This window comes from Alosa sapidissima, chromosome 3, assembly GCF_018492685.1.
Source record: "Alosa sapidissima isolate fAloSap1 chromosome 3, fAloSap1.pri, whole genome shotgun sequence".
Lineage (NCBI taxonomy): Eukaryota > Metazoa > Chordata > Actinopteri > Clupeiformes > Clupeidae > Alosa > Alosa sapidissima.
In genome coordinates, this window is record NC_055959.1 from 26,701,247 (window position 1) to 26,718,122 (window position 16,876).

Below are 16,876 nucleotides of genomic sequence, written 5' to 3' on the forward strand. Positions count from 1 at the left end.
AGGGCTGTATGTTAACTTTTTTGCACATAGTACTGGTGCTGCAAAGGTGAATAGATTTGTAGCACAAGCCACAAAATCTGTAGCATCGTTATAAAACCAAAATAGATCTCAATACAAATTTCAAGTTTTTGCCTGAAATTGCACTGTGCCTATTTACAAGGGCATTGTTCCCACCTCTTTTGGGGCCTACCATCAAATGTTGGACCTCTATAGAAAGCTGAGAACCTGTAGTTTTCGTAGAAACAGTCAAAATAACTGTGTGATGTACTCACACAGAGTTACAGAATATAAGAGGCTAGAATATAGTTTTTTCTTTCTGCCGGATTACAAGCATCTCTGAACTTACCACATTTCAGCCCTCTGGGTCACTTGATATCCCTTAGAAACACAACTGAGCCCTAGCACCAGGTCTTGTGAGGCTGTGTGCAAAAGTAGATCAATATAGAATGAAAATATGAGTGCTTTAGACCATTATTTGCCAAGGTATGCTCATGCGTTTTGTAAAATGCCTATGGAAACTCCCCATAGGACTTTTTGTTATCCAAAATGCATACTGACACTCAAATGCTTACTGCACATGAACTCCTTTGTGTAGAAGCATAATCCCGGTCTCAAATGAAAGGTAACACTTTGAGGTTTCTTGTGGATTATTTAGATTGTATGTCAGGTGTCAGGACATGTCAGCGTCAGCGACAGCGTCAAACAGGAAGTGGACAAACATCTAGGTGACGCTTTGAGTTAACATAACAAAACTCGATACCATTAGTCAGGACTCTGTCCCAATCACTCACAGCAATTTTTCTACATACAGTATACATTGAACACTCTAGCGCCACCACCAGCCCAATGTTGGACATGCATTCAGGTGCGTGGTCCTTGACTCTTTTGTCTGATTTTCACAATTGAGGTAGCGTCTGAATCCTTGGACCATACCGAGTTCATCGACCCCTACCCTGTCATTTTCCGCCATATTGGACCTCCGCCATATTGGATTTAGTCCAAACTCTAAGAAAAGTTTTAGCAGTTACAAATGTCATCCGATTTTCACAGAACTTGGCGGAGATGATCTTTAGACCAAGCCGCACAAACGATACTTGTCAGATTTTTTAATTTCAAGTTTATTTGCCCATGACAGCCAATCACACATGGCGACGATGCCGCCTAACAGGAAGTGGGCTAACATCTCGGCTACGCTTTAATGTATGAAGTCCAAACTTGGTACAGGGACTTGGTACAGTATCTGATTGTGAGGACGCAATAGGAAATTGGCATCATTTGGCCTCTACAGGGCTTCCTGCAACTCAGCATCTCAGTATCTCAGCAACACTTTGATGTATGAAGTCCAAACTTGGTACAGGGACAAAGTAGCTGATTGTGAGGACATGCAAGGAAAGTGGTCTCATTTGGCCTCTAGGGGTGCTGTAATAAAGAAATCTCAGCAACTCTTTGGTGTATGAAGTCCAGGGACATGGTAGCTGATTGTGAGAAAGCACAAAGTGTTGTGAAGTTTTTTTCCCTTTTTCGGAACCTATAGTGTTCTTGTATAGGCTAATTAAGCACCAGGCCTACTAAGCGAGACTAGCGTTATGTTGCGCATAAACCATGAACTGGATTCAAGTTTGACAAATAGAAGCGAACATTCTCAGAGGACTTTTTCTTTGAAGTTTTAAATGAATGGTTGGTCTGGTTTTCAGTTCGGTTTAAACTGAAAAAAAGGAAACAAGGCGATTGTCATAGACGTTTACAGAGATCTGAATGCACCTCTTCCGAAGATACTTTCGCTTTAGGCAAAACACTTCCTCGGCTCGGGAGGATAATTCGCAAGCTGTATTTTTCAAGGATTTTGAGTATGATTGTTTTGACACACGTGGACATGCTTTTTAATCGCGTAGACTACAACTACCAAGTTGAAATCAAATCACATCGATTCCTCTCTCACATACCCTACACACGCACTTTAAAACAAACAAAGTGTCTCAGTCTCACGCATGTATAGCCATAGGCAAAAGTGTATCGCACCAATGTTACTTTGGTAAATCATCCATTGCACAGAATTATTTTTTTGTAGCACGTGTAACAAATATGTGTAGGCCTACCTACAGCCCTGCCCTGGCCTGGATACATCTCTCAAAGTGCGCTCTAGGATCTTTGGTTTCAATTGGGATGTAGATCATCATGGGTGCGTTAATAAATCTACATTTTGGTGAGTTGACACAAATTATTCATGTTGACGAATTTAAGTAGTCGATTATGTTGACTAATCGCCACAGCCCTAGTTACTTTACTTTAAGCCTTTGAAGCCTAAACCATGCACTTCCTTACTTGAAACACCTTTGTTGAAATAGAAGACTGAAACTAGGATGTAGTAGTGGGTGTTTAGGAAGTAATGTACTTTAGCACAGATGTTTTTTGTGACTTTTTGTGGTCTTAAAGGGATACCAGGCAAGCCTGATGCTTTTTCTCTACGAAACTCCCCCTCGCTCGGTCTGAAGCTCTTTTCCCTTTCTTTGCATCTTCCGTCAAGGGTTTTCGCTGCTTCTTCGCCGGCTCTGCCATTATACACACGTTTGCAACAATCTCTAGTGTTTCGTTAGCCTGCCTCTGTGCTGTAAACTGATCCTGCTTCGGTCGGCGGGTAGGATACACCGAACTTGCAAGTGGGATATTCTTCCTACAGGCAGTAGGGGCGGGCGAGAGAGCCTTCATTCGCCCCGTAATGAGTCATTTAACCATATACCGACTTACGAAGATGATTAATTAACACGAAAACGTTGCCTGGTGTTCCTTTAAGGTGTTTAGGATGCATGATAGACAGATTATCTTTCAGGTAGGCTATATCTTACATTTGCAAACTATTGCTTTAGTGAACGTTAGCGTTGTGGCTAAGTAACTTAGCTCCTGTCAGTATGGTCAGAAAAGAATGAGATGACAGTTGAAAGAGACAATTACAGAACTGTTATCAATTTGCTTGGTATAACCGCATTTATGTTTTCACAAATACACCAACAATCAAACTAGCCTCCATCACTCAATCAATGCTAACATTAACATTATTTTACCTCTTGATATAACATTAAGCTGGTGTAAGATTAACGTACCTGCAGTAAAAAACAAGCATGTCTGATAAACATTCTCAGGTTTATTTCGGCTTCAAGAAGAAGTGGGAAATACATTTCGTGTGAAAATCATCCTACCCTTAATAGAAAATCTCTGCCATAAGCTATAGTGTTGTCCTTTTAGGAAGTAAGTAACAAGTTTAGTAACGTGTGTGTCTTGCAGCAAGACGCTACGCCATTTGGTGGACAAACTACATAAAGACAATACTGGAAATGCAGCCTAAATGATGAATATTCAGTTTTCCTTAACTGAATTTGTAATTATGTATTGGCCGTTATAATTGCTGATACCGATAGTATGTGCCTGTGCTTGTGTGTGTGTGTATATGTGCGTGCTTGCGTGTTTATGTGTGTGTTTGTGTGTGTGCGTGTCTGTGTGTTAGGATCAGTGTTGGGCAAGTTACTTTTAAAAAGTAACTAGAAAATGTAATTTTGAGGAAATTACCAGTGCATGAAAATGCAAAACATACTGTATATTAACATAAAATACAAAACAAACTTATATTTGGAAACAATTGTGGGCAGAGGAAACAGTTGGCTGGAGTCATAGTTGATAACAACTGACAGTTGAAATGGCTGAACAGTTAAATAGTTGAGTAGTTTAAATAGTTAAATTATTTAATAGTGAATTATTGTAGTGAGGACATTTATTTTGAAACAGTTGTGGGCAGAGGAAATAGTTGAACAGAATCTGTAGTCTTAAAGGGGGACTTGGCAACTATTTCAATGTGATAAACCCGTTTAGAAATCATTTGGATGGTTAAATGGTGACTTTTCCCGCTGCCCCTAGCGTCCCCAGGCGGAAAACCAACCTTGCAACATTGAGACTACCGTCCCGGAAAGAGAAGTGAGAAACAAGAAACTCGTTTTAAATCGTGTTTCTTATCTTGTAACATCCACATTGTCTGCCGAACTTATGCTAACCGTTTTGCTAGCTTGTAAACAAATCCATGTGCTTTATCGTTACCTTTTTCCACAGTTTGAAATAGCATAATGCACAATTTCTCCAGCAGAGGGGGGAATCCTGCCAAGTTTCCCTTTAAGAGAGCCAGATTGTATGTTTAAAGTCTGAGACAGAAAGTTGAATGGATGTTGATAGGCAGATTGTTTAATGGATAGAAAGTGGATGGAATGTGCCTTATATCCTTGTAGAATGGAGAGACACAGACAGAGTTGGACTAGTTGAGCAGAAAGCAGTTGATACAGGTGCAATCAGTTTAACTGGCCCTTTGATGGGTCCTAGTTGAGCAGCTGGAAGTTGATACAGGTGCAAATCAAGTTAATTAGCCCATTGTGATGTCATAGTGCCAATGCAAAGTCTATGGGGGAAAATAAGCTTGTTTTTTGTTAATATCTCAAAAAGTATAAAGTGTACAAAAGTGAAAAATACATTCCTCAAGTGTCCTTTTCAAGACCTACGTTACAAAGTTTGAACAAAGTTTCTACATTAAATGGTTGAAGCTGAATTAGACGCAGAAATTTGGTGGGAAGAAGAAGACTTCGGATAACAGAACAGTGCATTTTCATGCACTGTAATTAGTTACAGTTACTAGTACTTCTTCCAAAAAGTAACTAAATTAGATACTCAGTTACAAATTATAAAAGTAACTAGTTACTTCAGAAAGTAACTATTGCGTTACTTTCAAGTAAATTTTTAAATGCTCAAATGTGACCCCATGCACCTCCACCCCTCTTTAACGGAACTTAAAATACATGAGCATGTTCAATTATTTATGATAAATCTGAATATTATAATGAAATGGACACTTACAATACATTATTAACAGAAATAATGTACACAAATCTAAACTATTTTAATGTTGCTGTGGGACAAAGTGAGACTAGCCTCCAATAAAATGCCATGTATGTAGATATTATGTTTAGGCCCTATATAGTGGTGGATTGATACAAATAACACAATATATGTTTTGGAACTTTTGATATTTATTGCCCCTCAAGTATATTGGCCATCTATATAGTTTGAAAACGTCTTTCTACACGGTAGGGCCACTGACCCTCTCACTTAAATGAAACCATAACCATGCACATGAACAAGCAGATAGCTTAAAGTTTAAGTTATCAAAGGTATTGCTAATAATATTTAGCTAAGCTTTTGACAAACAAGTCCCAGGCACTGACTCCAACTGTGTGAAATGATATTTCTGAAGACTTGCACTGCCTAATTGGTGTTTTCATGACCCGAAAGCCTTTCTGTGGTCTCTCATTTTTCTCAACTGAAGTCAATGGTGTATTTGAGTTGGCGAACACTGTTGCTTTGTAAATATATTGGAGAAGAAAAACAAACATAATGATCACTTTTTGGTGTAAAGCATCTTCAGATGCAAGAAAGAGGGAATATAGATGTCCATTCCGTTTGCATTTGCTAATTTGTTTTCCTACAAAAGTAAACAAGTTCCAAAGCATGTTCTCTCTCTCTCTCTCTCTCCTCTCTCTCAGTGAAGTATGCTGTGTCTTCCTGTTCCAATCTGTTGTCTGTAGGGAGGATACAGTAGCTTTGAGCCAATGCAAAAAGATTTAAAAAAAATCCTTTGGAGGAGGATGGCTGGAAAAAAAGTTTGGACAAGGAACAAAGATGTTGTAAACAAGAGGAAAGATTATTAACAGAATACGTATCCCGGTGCGCAGTCTTGGATTTAAGTTTCAGGGTGTCGAACTACTGGGCTAAACTAGCTAAACTACTGTGATCGCTGTATCACCTCATCATGGATTTCAAGTATGCAACCTTTACTTGTATTTCTCACCCTTGGTTTTATGACCTGCCAGTCATTTTTGTAGTTAAAAAACATACATTGTTAACATCCGTAGTCTTGCTATTCTCTGAATGAATAATCTCTTACTAAACATTTCCAAAACTAAGGTTGCTTCTCAAGACCACAAGGCTATGTCACGTCGTACTCTGGATTGTCAGATGAAAAGTCTTGACACCTTGGCCTTTACACTGTGCTGTGCCGCGTTCCTCTCACCCCTTCTCATGCAACCTTTTTTATCTCAAGCCTGTGTTTGGCACCCTGTTCTATCCTGACTCACTGCTGCCACATCACCAGCCTCAGTTATTTGCCATCTGAAGGAGATCTTGCATGCTCTGGAGTCCTACCTCCCCCCTACCCCCACCCTCTCTCTCTGTCTTTCTCTCTGAAGGAGTTTTGATGTAATTACACACAAATAAGTATGTGGGGAGAAGTGCTGTCCGCTGGGGACCAGCAGATAGAAAATAAAGGATTTTTAATTGAAGTGGCGATACCTTCCTCCCACACACACACACACACACACACATGCACACACACGTGCGCATGTACACACACGCACACACACACAGTCTTTTATTGACACATACACATGAAAAAGGAATGCATTTCTTCACATGAGATTTTATGGGCATATATTATAGCGGCCCATGTGACTATATATCACTTACCTCCTCGCTGGTCTTGAGATAAATAATGAGGCATTCTTCAGAGAGGAATTGGGTTACCTGCACATTAAAGAAGAAGACTGTAATACTAGGAGGCGCTGGGGACAAAGCTAAATGAATGCCAAACAATGAAATGGAAATGATGAAACAAAGTCTAAGAGATTAAAACAAAAGTCTAAGATGGGGATGGGGAGTGGAGGAAGAGAATAGCAGGAATGTGCCCGTTTTGGTTGCTCCTTCTCCATTTCATGATCACTACAAATAGAAATGGCAAATTGTATTTTTCTGTGCCATCATTTGTTTGCTTGTTTGCTCGGAATGTGTGTGCTTGTGTTTTTTTTTTTTTTTCTGTGTTTGTATTTTTGTGTATGCGTGTGTGTGTGTGTGTGTGTGTGTTTGTGTGTGTGCGTATCGAGGTGATGATTGAAGTGCCAGTCTCCATGTAATTACCTGAGGCGTGTCAGAGCACGAGGCGCAGCGAGCGCGAGTCTGATGAGGGAGTATTGAATTTGCACTTCAATTAGAGTGCTTAGAGAGTGTGGACGCACAAGACTCCGGGGTCCTGACACTCACTCAATTACAACAAGGCATCATGGGAGGTGGGGCGGCGGAGGCAGGTTGTTTGTTGGAGATGGCTGGGGAGGTGTGGGTGGACTGGGGGCTGTCAGAGGGGCTGGGAGACCAGGTATCATGGGGTAGGGGGCTCGGGGGAGAGAGGTGGTGCTTGGACTGTTGTTACCTTCTGGGAGACTTATCCATTTCATACAGATTCTAACAGAAGGGAACAGGAAGAAACTGAAACATGGAACTGAAAAAAAATGGATACATGGAAATGTGCCATTCAAGTCCATTTGACTTTAATAATGAAGCATGGGGAGATGAGTATAAATGATCAGGGAGCACTTTGATAGCATTGAATGATGATAAGAGTAGGATAGAATATTCTGGAAAAAAGATAGATCAAGGAGTCAGATATGGTGATATGAAAAAGATGAAGACTGAAAGGAACAATGGTCTCTGTAAAGTTCAACTGATTCATCTGATTTTTCATGTAAATGACGTGGCCACTATTTTTTGAATTTTGGAATTATAGCCAGCTGGTTCCAACCTTTCTATAACCTACCTATTCATTATGTGCTTCTCTTTGAACTCGGAACTACAGATTCTGTTCCATAGCACTCTACATGCTGGACGTGATGTTCGAAAAGAAGCCCAAACTGTGCTGACTTGCACTCATTTTGTCAAACACAGTTATCAAATAATCAAAGAGAAATGCTTCTGCATTTGCTTAGCTACAGTATGATCATTTGTTTAGACACTTTCATAAAAAAGTCCTCATTCAAAGTGACATGGTATTCAGATGAACAATTGAAAAGAAACCCTGAAAGAGAAGTACTTTGTGGCCATATTCACTCTAGACACAAGTGACTGAAAGTGTATAATATCTACAGACTTACTTTCAAATCCTTGAATGGCTCTGCATCAGTGGAAAAAAGATACCTAGCTCATAGAGGCGCCTCACAATTGAAACACACATCATTTAATTATTTTAATTCATGGTACATAAACAAATCAGGACATGGCTTGGATTGCATTCCTTCTCATATCCAGAGGGACTGAGACCATAGGTGAAGGTATGGGAAGACATTCCTCTTACCCATTCCATGTATTTTCATAAACACAAAACAAAGAATGACTTTTGGAATGCAGTTTGCTATGCACAACCGACACAGCAGTCCAGTCCTTATCTGAAAGGAAACACTGTTGTCTGATGAAGTGAGCAAAGGTCCTTGGTCAGCATTTTCTTATGATAGACTACAGATCTTGAATGGGCTCTTTTGGTCAGGGCAGTAAATGCCCACAGCCATGGAAGGGGACCATCAGAAAAAAATCTTGCAGGGAAACATGCCGGTAATAAATAAACAGAAATAACTGGATAATTGGGGGAACAAAAGCGAGAGCAACTTGTGTAGACAGACTACTGTCCCTGTTGTCCACACAAAGACACAGCCCCACTCCCCTGGTACTAATCCTGAACCTTTGTGCTGTTATGAGTCAACTGGGCACTCGCCTGAAAAAGACAGGGCCACTTCAGAGGGAATTAAGCTCTGAGTAAGTGTGAAGAGGAAAGTCTCCTTGAGAACTTTTGCTCCCAGCAAAGAGAGAGAGAGAGAGAGAAAGAGAGAGAGTATCCCTTGGAAGCCTAGGACCTCCATCAGCCCCCCCCCCCCCCCCCCCCCCCCCACACACACACACAACACAGTCTCACAATCCCCCATATCTCGAACAACCACAATAATGAAGGCCCCCATATCTCGAACAACCACAATAATGAAGGCTGCCCGCAGAAATATGTGCTATGTGTTTTAATGTCAGTGGTGCATACCAACGTCTGCCCTTGCAGGGGAGCCTGGTGGCTCAACGGTTTGTTTATCCACTCTCCACTCTGTGCCTTTCATTAACATAATTCCCTTCAAGTTGAAGAGGCAAGAGGCTGTGCACACAGAAGAGAGGAGCACAAAAGAAGGGAAGGAGAAGAGAGAAGAGGAGAGGAGGAAAAAAAAAACACATGCAGACATCAACAACAGCTCCACATCAACAGACAGTCCCAGGATGAATTTGCTGATGGATTAGGCAAGGCTGCGCGAGAGTATCTGTGGCCATTTAGAGTGGATTTGTCTGCTAGCTGGCGATAAACCACATCTTGGCTTTCTTCTGCTCAGCCACGCCGTCCTGAAAAGGAGATCGTTGAAGGACGCTCTTTTAGAATAAACAGGACCACTGGAGGAAGAGAGAGTGAGAAAGAGAGAGATAGATAGAGAGAGAAAGTGAGATAGAGAAAATGGAAGAGAGAGGGGGGTAGAAACTGAGAGAAAGTAATTTGGCTGCTTGGCTGCACTTAAAAAGACAATGCGAGATATTATAAATAATGAATTGTAACAGGTCCTGATGACGGCTTTTGTGCTGGGTTAATTACTGACTGTGTTGTTTGCATAAGCAGCGGAGAGATTAAACCGTTTCAAAGAGAAAACTTGAAGAACAGAAACACTGGCAAGACGGGGGGTGGGACGGTGGTGGGGGCGGAGAGAGTGGGGAAAAAGAAAGTTTCAAAAAAGTGTTTTCCGCCAAACTCATTTGAGTCCAGCCAGCTCACAAGATAGACTGATTCATACTTCCAAAGAAAGAGAGAGGGGGGGGGGAGGGGGGGAGAGAGAGTGAGTGGTCTTTATACTTATGATTCTCACATCATAAACAATCGAGAGATTGATCTGTATTGCTGTGAGCCACCAAAGAGGGCTAGCCAGCTCTCAGCGATCCTGACAACAAACACAACGGCCTAAATAGACTGGCGATAATGTGCTTCTGAAATTCTTCCTGCCAGTCAAATGTAGGCTATACTGTACAGCTCAGTCTGTTTGGAATGTCTTATTTGAACTGAAGTCTTTACTGAGTCCAGCCCCTTGACGAGCACACCAGAATAAAGTGCTTTAAGTCGAATGCCTGAGAAGTCCTGGTGTGTTGAGTGTCGCTCTCAGTAATGTGAAAATATGTCTGTCAATCCCGAGGGGATGGGTTGCTCAGATGAATCTGCATAATAAATAGTTGGGGAATTGAAGGCAGCCCCAATCAGATCTTAAGGAACGACAGTCTGAAACAAACACTGTCTTATAAAAAACACACATGTACACACACAGTGTCTCTCTCTCTCTCTCTCTCTCTCTCACACACACAGACATACACACACACAATCTTCATACAAGATGTTCTCAAAGGTAAAAATAAGCACAAATGCATACATGAGGGAACCTGACACGTTTTCACAACACACGCACACACACACATCATTTAACCCCCTTGTGTGTTCTCTCTCTCTTTCTCTCTCTCTCTCTCTCTCTCTCTCTCTCTCTCTCTCTCTCTCTCACAGACATACACACACACAATCTTCATACAAGATGTTCTCAAAGGTAAAAATAAGCACAAATGCATACATGAGGGAACCTGACACGTTTTCATAACACACACACACATCATTTAACCCCCCTTGTGTGTTCTCTCTCTCTCTCTCTCTCTCTCTCTCTCTCTCTCTCTCTGCAGTTTCTTACAGTCAATAAAGGAGGTCAGAGTATCACAGTCAGTGGCTCCCATGGTAGGGTTACAGTTCTCCTATTCCATTCCTATTTCTGCAGGCCTGCTTATCGCTCTCCTCCCTCCTGTTCTCTTCACCTACTTCCTCACCTGCCTTCCTTTTTCCCTCCTCCTGCCGTCTGCCTATCCTCATTGTCCCCGATATTTGGCCTTCAGTTCCTGCTCTGTTTCCCCCTTCCTCCTGCTATCTGTCTCCTTAGCTCCTAAGCCCTCTCGTGCTGATTGCATCTGTCAGTACAAAGTAGCAGCATTGAGTGAATCATACGTGGGCCAAAACCAGGGACCTCACACAAACACACACACCAAACACACACACCAAACACACACACACACACACACCACACACACACACACACACACATACACACACACACACACACACCAAACACACACACACACACACACACATACACACACACACACACTCACCACACACACACACACACACACACATACACACACACATGAAAAAGGAGAGAGAGAGAAAGAGAGAGAGAGATAGGGGAGGAGAGAGAAACAAACACATTCACACTGTCTCACATAATCACTTCAGACCCGGCTGCTTGGGTCGACATGTCCACGGAGACCAACCAGTCAGGCGCTGCAGGCCAGCTCTGACTGTCGAATAAATGAGAGGCCAAAAAAAAAAAAGAACCAGAAATACTGACAGAACGAGAAAGAAACAACAGAAGCAGAACTAGGACAGTGAATGATGGAGGGAGGGGTGTTAGAGTGGGAAGCACAGGCTGGTCTTCTTGCACACGCGTGTGATCAGCGCAACTGTGCCTTACCTAACCCTGTGATCTGCGCTGATCCCTGACACCCACGGAGTGCTGGATCCCAAGGGGTCATGGGGTAGCTTCCTCTGAGAGAGTTACATGAAAGCATTTGTGCATGCTACTTTATGACTGTGTGTGTGTGTGTGGGTGTGTGTGTGTGTGTGTGTGAGAGAGAGAGAGAGAGTTTGTCTGTTTCTCTTCATAATATTCATCAGCATTCTCACAGCTATGAAAGCAAAACATGTAAATGTCAAACTGACACCAACAGGCCGCAAGTCCAGTATTGTCCACCAACACCAAAAAGACACTAAAAAAGTGACAAATTTAAAGCCCCAATGATTCCCTCCATCAATAAATGGACTCCGGATCCCACCACAGTAAAGTGACCCTTAGGGTATGACTCTATGACTCTCTTTTTGCCAATTAGCGGCAAGCACTGCAAGCCAGCCCCAACACCACCATTAATTTGTATAGTCGGCTGCTTCTGGCCCAGGGAGAGAATAACGACTCTGGGTTAGGCCCCTCTAATGACAAGTCTGAAAAAGATTAAAGCATTTACAGCAGGAGAGAGAGGAGGGGGGGGGGGGGGGGGGTAGCATCATAGCATGAAATACTGAAATGCAGAGAGCATCACGTACACTTTAACCATTTCTAATGTGTAATTTTTGTCAGATGATTGAATGAGGGAGCACATGATCTGAAAATGGAAAGACTTCTTATGTGTTTACAGATAAAGTTATGTGTTTACTGTTTTGTGTAGTAGTTAATCCCCATATAGTACACTAGCCATTTCAGTGTTTGGTCCCTCAAAACAATCCGTTGTTAAGACAACAAGCCCCTGGGAGCATGACAATGGGAAAACATATTTGAAGTGAAAGATGTGTGTAAATTTCAGAGAAGACCGACGCTCAGTCTTTGATGGAACTGCGAGTGCATTTTAGACTGGAACACAAGGCAGGAGAGGCATTCACCGCCAGATTTCTAAATTGCTGTAATTGTACAAACAGACACACACACAGAGAGACACACACAAACACCTACACACCTACACACACACACACACACACACACACAAACACTCATTTGTCCCCATTTATTTCGTCAGATTCAATTTATTTCTCACACCTTTGGAGCAAACAAAATGACCTACCTCTAATGGTGAAATGATCCACCCCCCCTTCCCTTGCCTTCCCTCCTCTCCACCCCCCAGATCTATCAGCAAATTAGAGGCCTTTCTTCCATTAGCTCCATGTCTCACCACACCACTAACTAAACAAATATCGCCTCAACACACCCTCACTAAAAACAAATCAGAACACGGTGCTCTTTGTTACAGATGCCATTGACTTTTTAATTAAGCGTCATTAGGGTCCCATCAGAGCTGATGGCTGACAGCAGAAAAGAGGCTGTCTGCTCACGGGCTATCTGCTCACCCTCCACTAGCAGTGGACGGAGGGTGCGGGTGGGGAATGGGCTCGTGCTAGTGGAGTTGCCTGCCTTGCAGACTCATTTTGTAGCGTTAGGGGAACGTCTGAAAGCGAAGCACTTAACATTTCACACTGAGCGCACTCCTAATACCTCATCACAGTGACAGAGCGGAAGCTATCGCCATTGTCCCACTTCAGTGGTCTGTGTGTGGCTTTCATTTTCACCTGATTTATTCAGTGAAGTTATGAGGAAATATATATGGAGAGAGAGAGGGGAGGGGGATGGAGGGAGGGAGATATGCAGGGTTAGAAATGCATGACCTTTAGTCCATCTTAGTCCTTCCTGATCCCTTCAATACAAATGGGGTTTGAATCCCCTCATTCTTTCTGTAGCATGCTGTAGCAGAGACAGTAAGAGTTATTATTGGAAATCCTTCATGGATCTCTCTCTCTCTCTTCTCTCTCTCTCTCTCTCTCTCTCTCTCTCTCTCTCTCTCTCTTACACCCACAAAGTCACACACACACACACACACATACAAACCCACATAACCAGGGGTCATGGACCTCTCACAGCTCATATCTAGACCCAATAATCTCCACTGGCGTTTCAGGTGATGTTGTCCAATCTACACCATCAACAAGAGTGAGTCCAGGGCTTTGTGTAGGCACCAAGCACCACCAAATGCCTGAGCAAAACATCTTGATGTCAGCAACAGCAGTCTGAACCCCAAACCTGTTGTCGCGGGTGGCCATGACTATGGCGAGTCATTGCGATCTGTGTGCAGCGATAAGAGTATCCGGGGCTCAGCAAATACCCTCTGTATTGAATTGACTCTTCAGCCTGCTTTTGGACACAGTATGCCATGTGTAGCAGAGCTCTGGTTCAGCTTCACGGGTGCCTCGATACGGGACCTCACCATGGCTCAACACAGAACTCTTCTCAACATTCTTCTGTCTCAGTCTTCTCTACTGTCCACAGCCTTCCATACACTCACACACACGCATCACACACATAATCTTCCACAGTGAGATGACGCTTCACACTTCAATCCAGTTAGGAGTGTTCACGCCATCCACCACCAACCTTAACAACAAGATGTGCTGTAACCTGATGTCGTCGTGTAATGTTTTTTTTTGTTCATTCATTCTCAACAAGCCACAGAAACAATCACATACGTGGGGCTCTCTGTGAAGCTTACATATAGGGCTTAAACATGTGCCTGAAGTAGGGTCGGTGATAACAGTGGTCGGTCCATGCATTACCACTCTCACTGAGGACAGTCAGCAGGTTCAGTCACGCTACGGATCCAAAAGGCTGATTGACACTTCCTGGACATATTAGCATAAGTCTGCTGGGAGAGAGGTAAACTAGTAATGAAGATAGAGTGCTGGCGTCAGTCTTTTGAACGAGTCGCTGTGCAAAAGTCTATTATGGGCAATGTAATAAAGAGCGACATTTGTTTGTAAGCTTCAGATGTTCTTTTAATTACAGATCTATGAGCAGTAGTAGCACTCATTTACATATGTAAATTTGAGGGAGACTGGCAGAACAGATTTAGGAAGGGTGTTTTTTTTAGTCAGAGAGAGAGAGAGCGAGGCAGAAAGAGAGAGGGATGAGAGTAAATGTACTGTTTCCACATGCACAAAAACATGAGAAGCAGCCATCCCAGCATTCTCAGTTTGACGGAGGTGGGAGGGGGAAGTTGAGCTGGCGAGATGCAATCTTACAGCTTCACATATCATCTCCGAGGATGCCGTGTAAACCGGCATCGAAATCCTTGCATTAATGAAGTATTAACACTGCCCTGATTCTTGCACCTTCTCTCTCTCTCCTTCGTTCCTCTCTTCGCCTCCTCTATCTCTCCTCTCTCCATCCCTTTTGCAGCGTTTATTATCAGCCTTTACGCAGTGCACCATGCATAGCAGCTGACAGCCGGCGTGGGAGGATTCATCAGGGGAGATTTCTGGAGGTGAGTTGGAAGAGGCTACGTGGCGTGCAACTGTCAGTGCGCCACGCAGGTGTGCGCAGATGTTAGCCGCGTTTGAATCTGCGACGTGGCAGATTAGCGGCTCGGCTAGTCACTAATTCATTTAGACAGCCGGGACGGGACATGCGCGTAGCAGAGCAGAGTGGATCCCATGCGCCCTGCTGCCTTCCTGGAAGTGTGCTGCCAGTGTGTGTGTGTGTGTGTTTGTGTTTGTTTGGGGGGAGGGTTCTTGGCCCAGCAATATGGTGTACATCAACATGCAGCTACACACCTAGACTTCACACAGAGTGCACATAGGCATTTTCAGAAATGTACAAACATACACACACATACGCACAGAAAGACAGCATTGACAAACTCATTCACAGACATACATACATACACACACATAAACACACACACACACACAGAGAGGCAGACACCTGCTGGCCACTCCACTGACGTCAGTAATCAGCAAGAAACTTCCTGCCTCTAGGAGGCCTCTACAGAACACGTACTTTGGCAGTTACTCACACAAACACACACACACACACACACAAAAAAAACATACAAACACAATGGAACTACAACCATAAATCCCGAATCTAGACTTGTCTTTATTCCCCCTGACTGTGTCCCCTATGACCGACCTCGCAAACACAGTCATTAGGAGCTCAGTGCAGATAGATCCCCTTTGCCTAGTGCCTTCTCCTCTTGTCCCCCTCGACGGCAGAGGACTACCCACAGACTCTGGAATAGGAGCTGCAGCCCAGCAATTAATCTCTGCAAAGGACGAGTCAGCCACCAGATGGTCCCATCTCTGCTGGGCTGCTGTATGTGCATGTCTGTGTGTGTGTCTGTGTGTGTGTGTGTGTGAGAGAGAAAGAGAGAGAGAGAGAGAGAGAGTGAGAGAGAAAGAAAGAAAGAAAGAAACAATGACTTTTTATTAAAAGTAGGGCTGTCAAAATAACTGATTAATTTCGATTAATTAATTTGAGAAAAAATAACTGATTAAAAAAAATAACGCAGATTAATCGATTCCGTATGACCTTTGACCCCGAGCCGTTGTAGTCAGTAACCATTAGACTGTAAAAAGAAGGAGAGAGAAGAAAATGTGCTGCCTGGATCATTGATTGGATGATGTCTGCAGCAAGGAATTTGCATATCACCGGAGTTCATCAACTCTAAAGTTGCACATCAATGCAAAGAAATTAACATTGAGGGGAATGTTCATTTATTTTCATTGTGTCCCCTAGGTTATATGTGTGGCCTAAAATACCTTGTATATGAAAAAAACTTCTTCCCAAAGCACTTTTGAATTTATTTCCTCAGCATATTAGGTCATATCATAAATTATTATGGCCATTATTAAAATAATAATAAACTAGATGTACCACAGAGCGGTACAAAATATGACCGCTGCCCAGTCCAGCACATTTTTTCCACAAAAATAAATCACGCTGAAAGGCCTATATGATTCGAACTGTCTCACTAAATTGCATTATCCACACTCAATTCTCACTGGTATCTGCTAGACAACAAGTACCAAAACATGATTAGTTCATAGATTTCACATGTAAAATTCATTTTATACAACCCCACCCCCATCTTCCCTGTTCATAATTCTGAGAAATTCTTGAATTGTGTGCATGTGTGCGTGCACACGTTTATGTGTGTGTGTGTGTGTGTGTGTGTGTGTGTGTGTGTGTGTGTGTGTGCATGCTTGTGTGTTTGTCTGCGTATGTGTGTTTGTGCATGTGCATGCATGCATACATATGTCTACTGTGTGAGTATGTGTCATACGTATGATTACTGTGAATGTATGTGTGTGCGTGTGTATCTGTTTATGCACATGTGTGCACATGGAATGGGTTAACATGACCCCTGGAGGCAAACATAGGCCCTACGGTCATCCTAGGCCCTACGGTTCTCAAGATATTCACAGAAAACTGTGTCTGCCCTACCCTCCTTTTGGGGGGTCCAGTCCAGCGGGGGGGCTACAGATCAA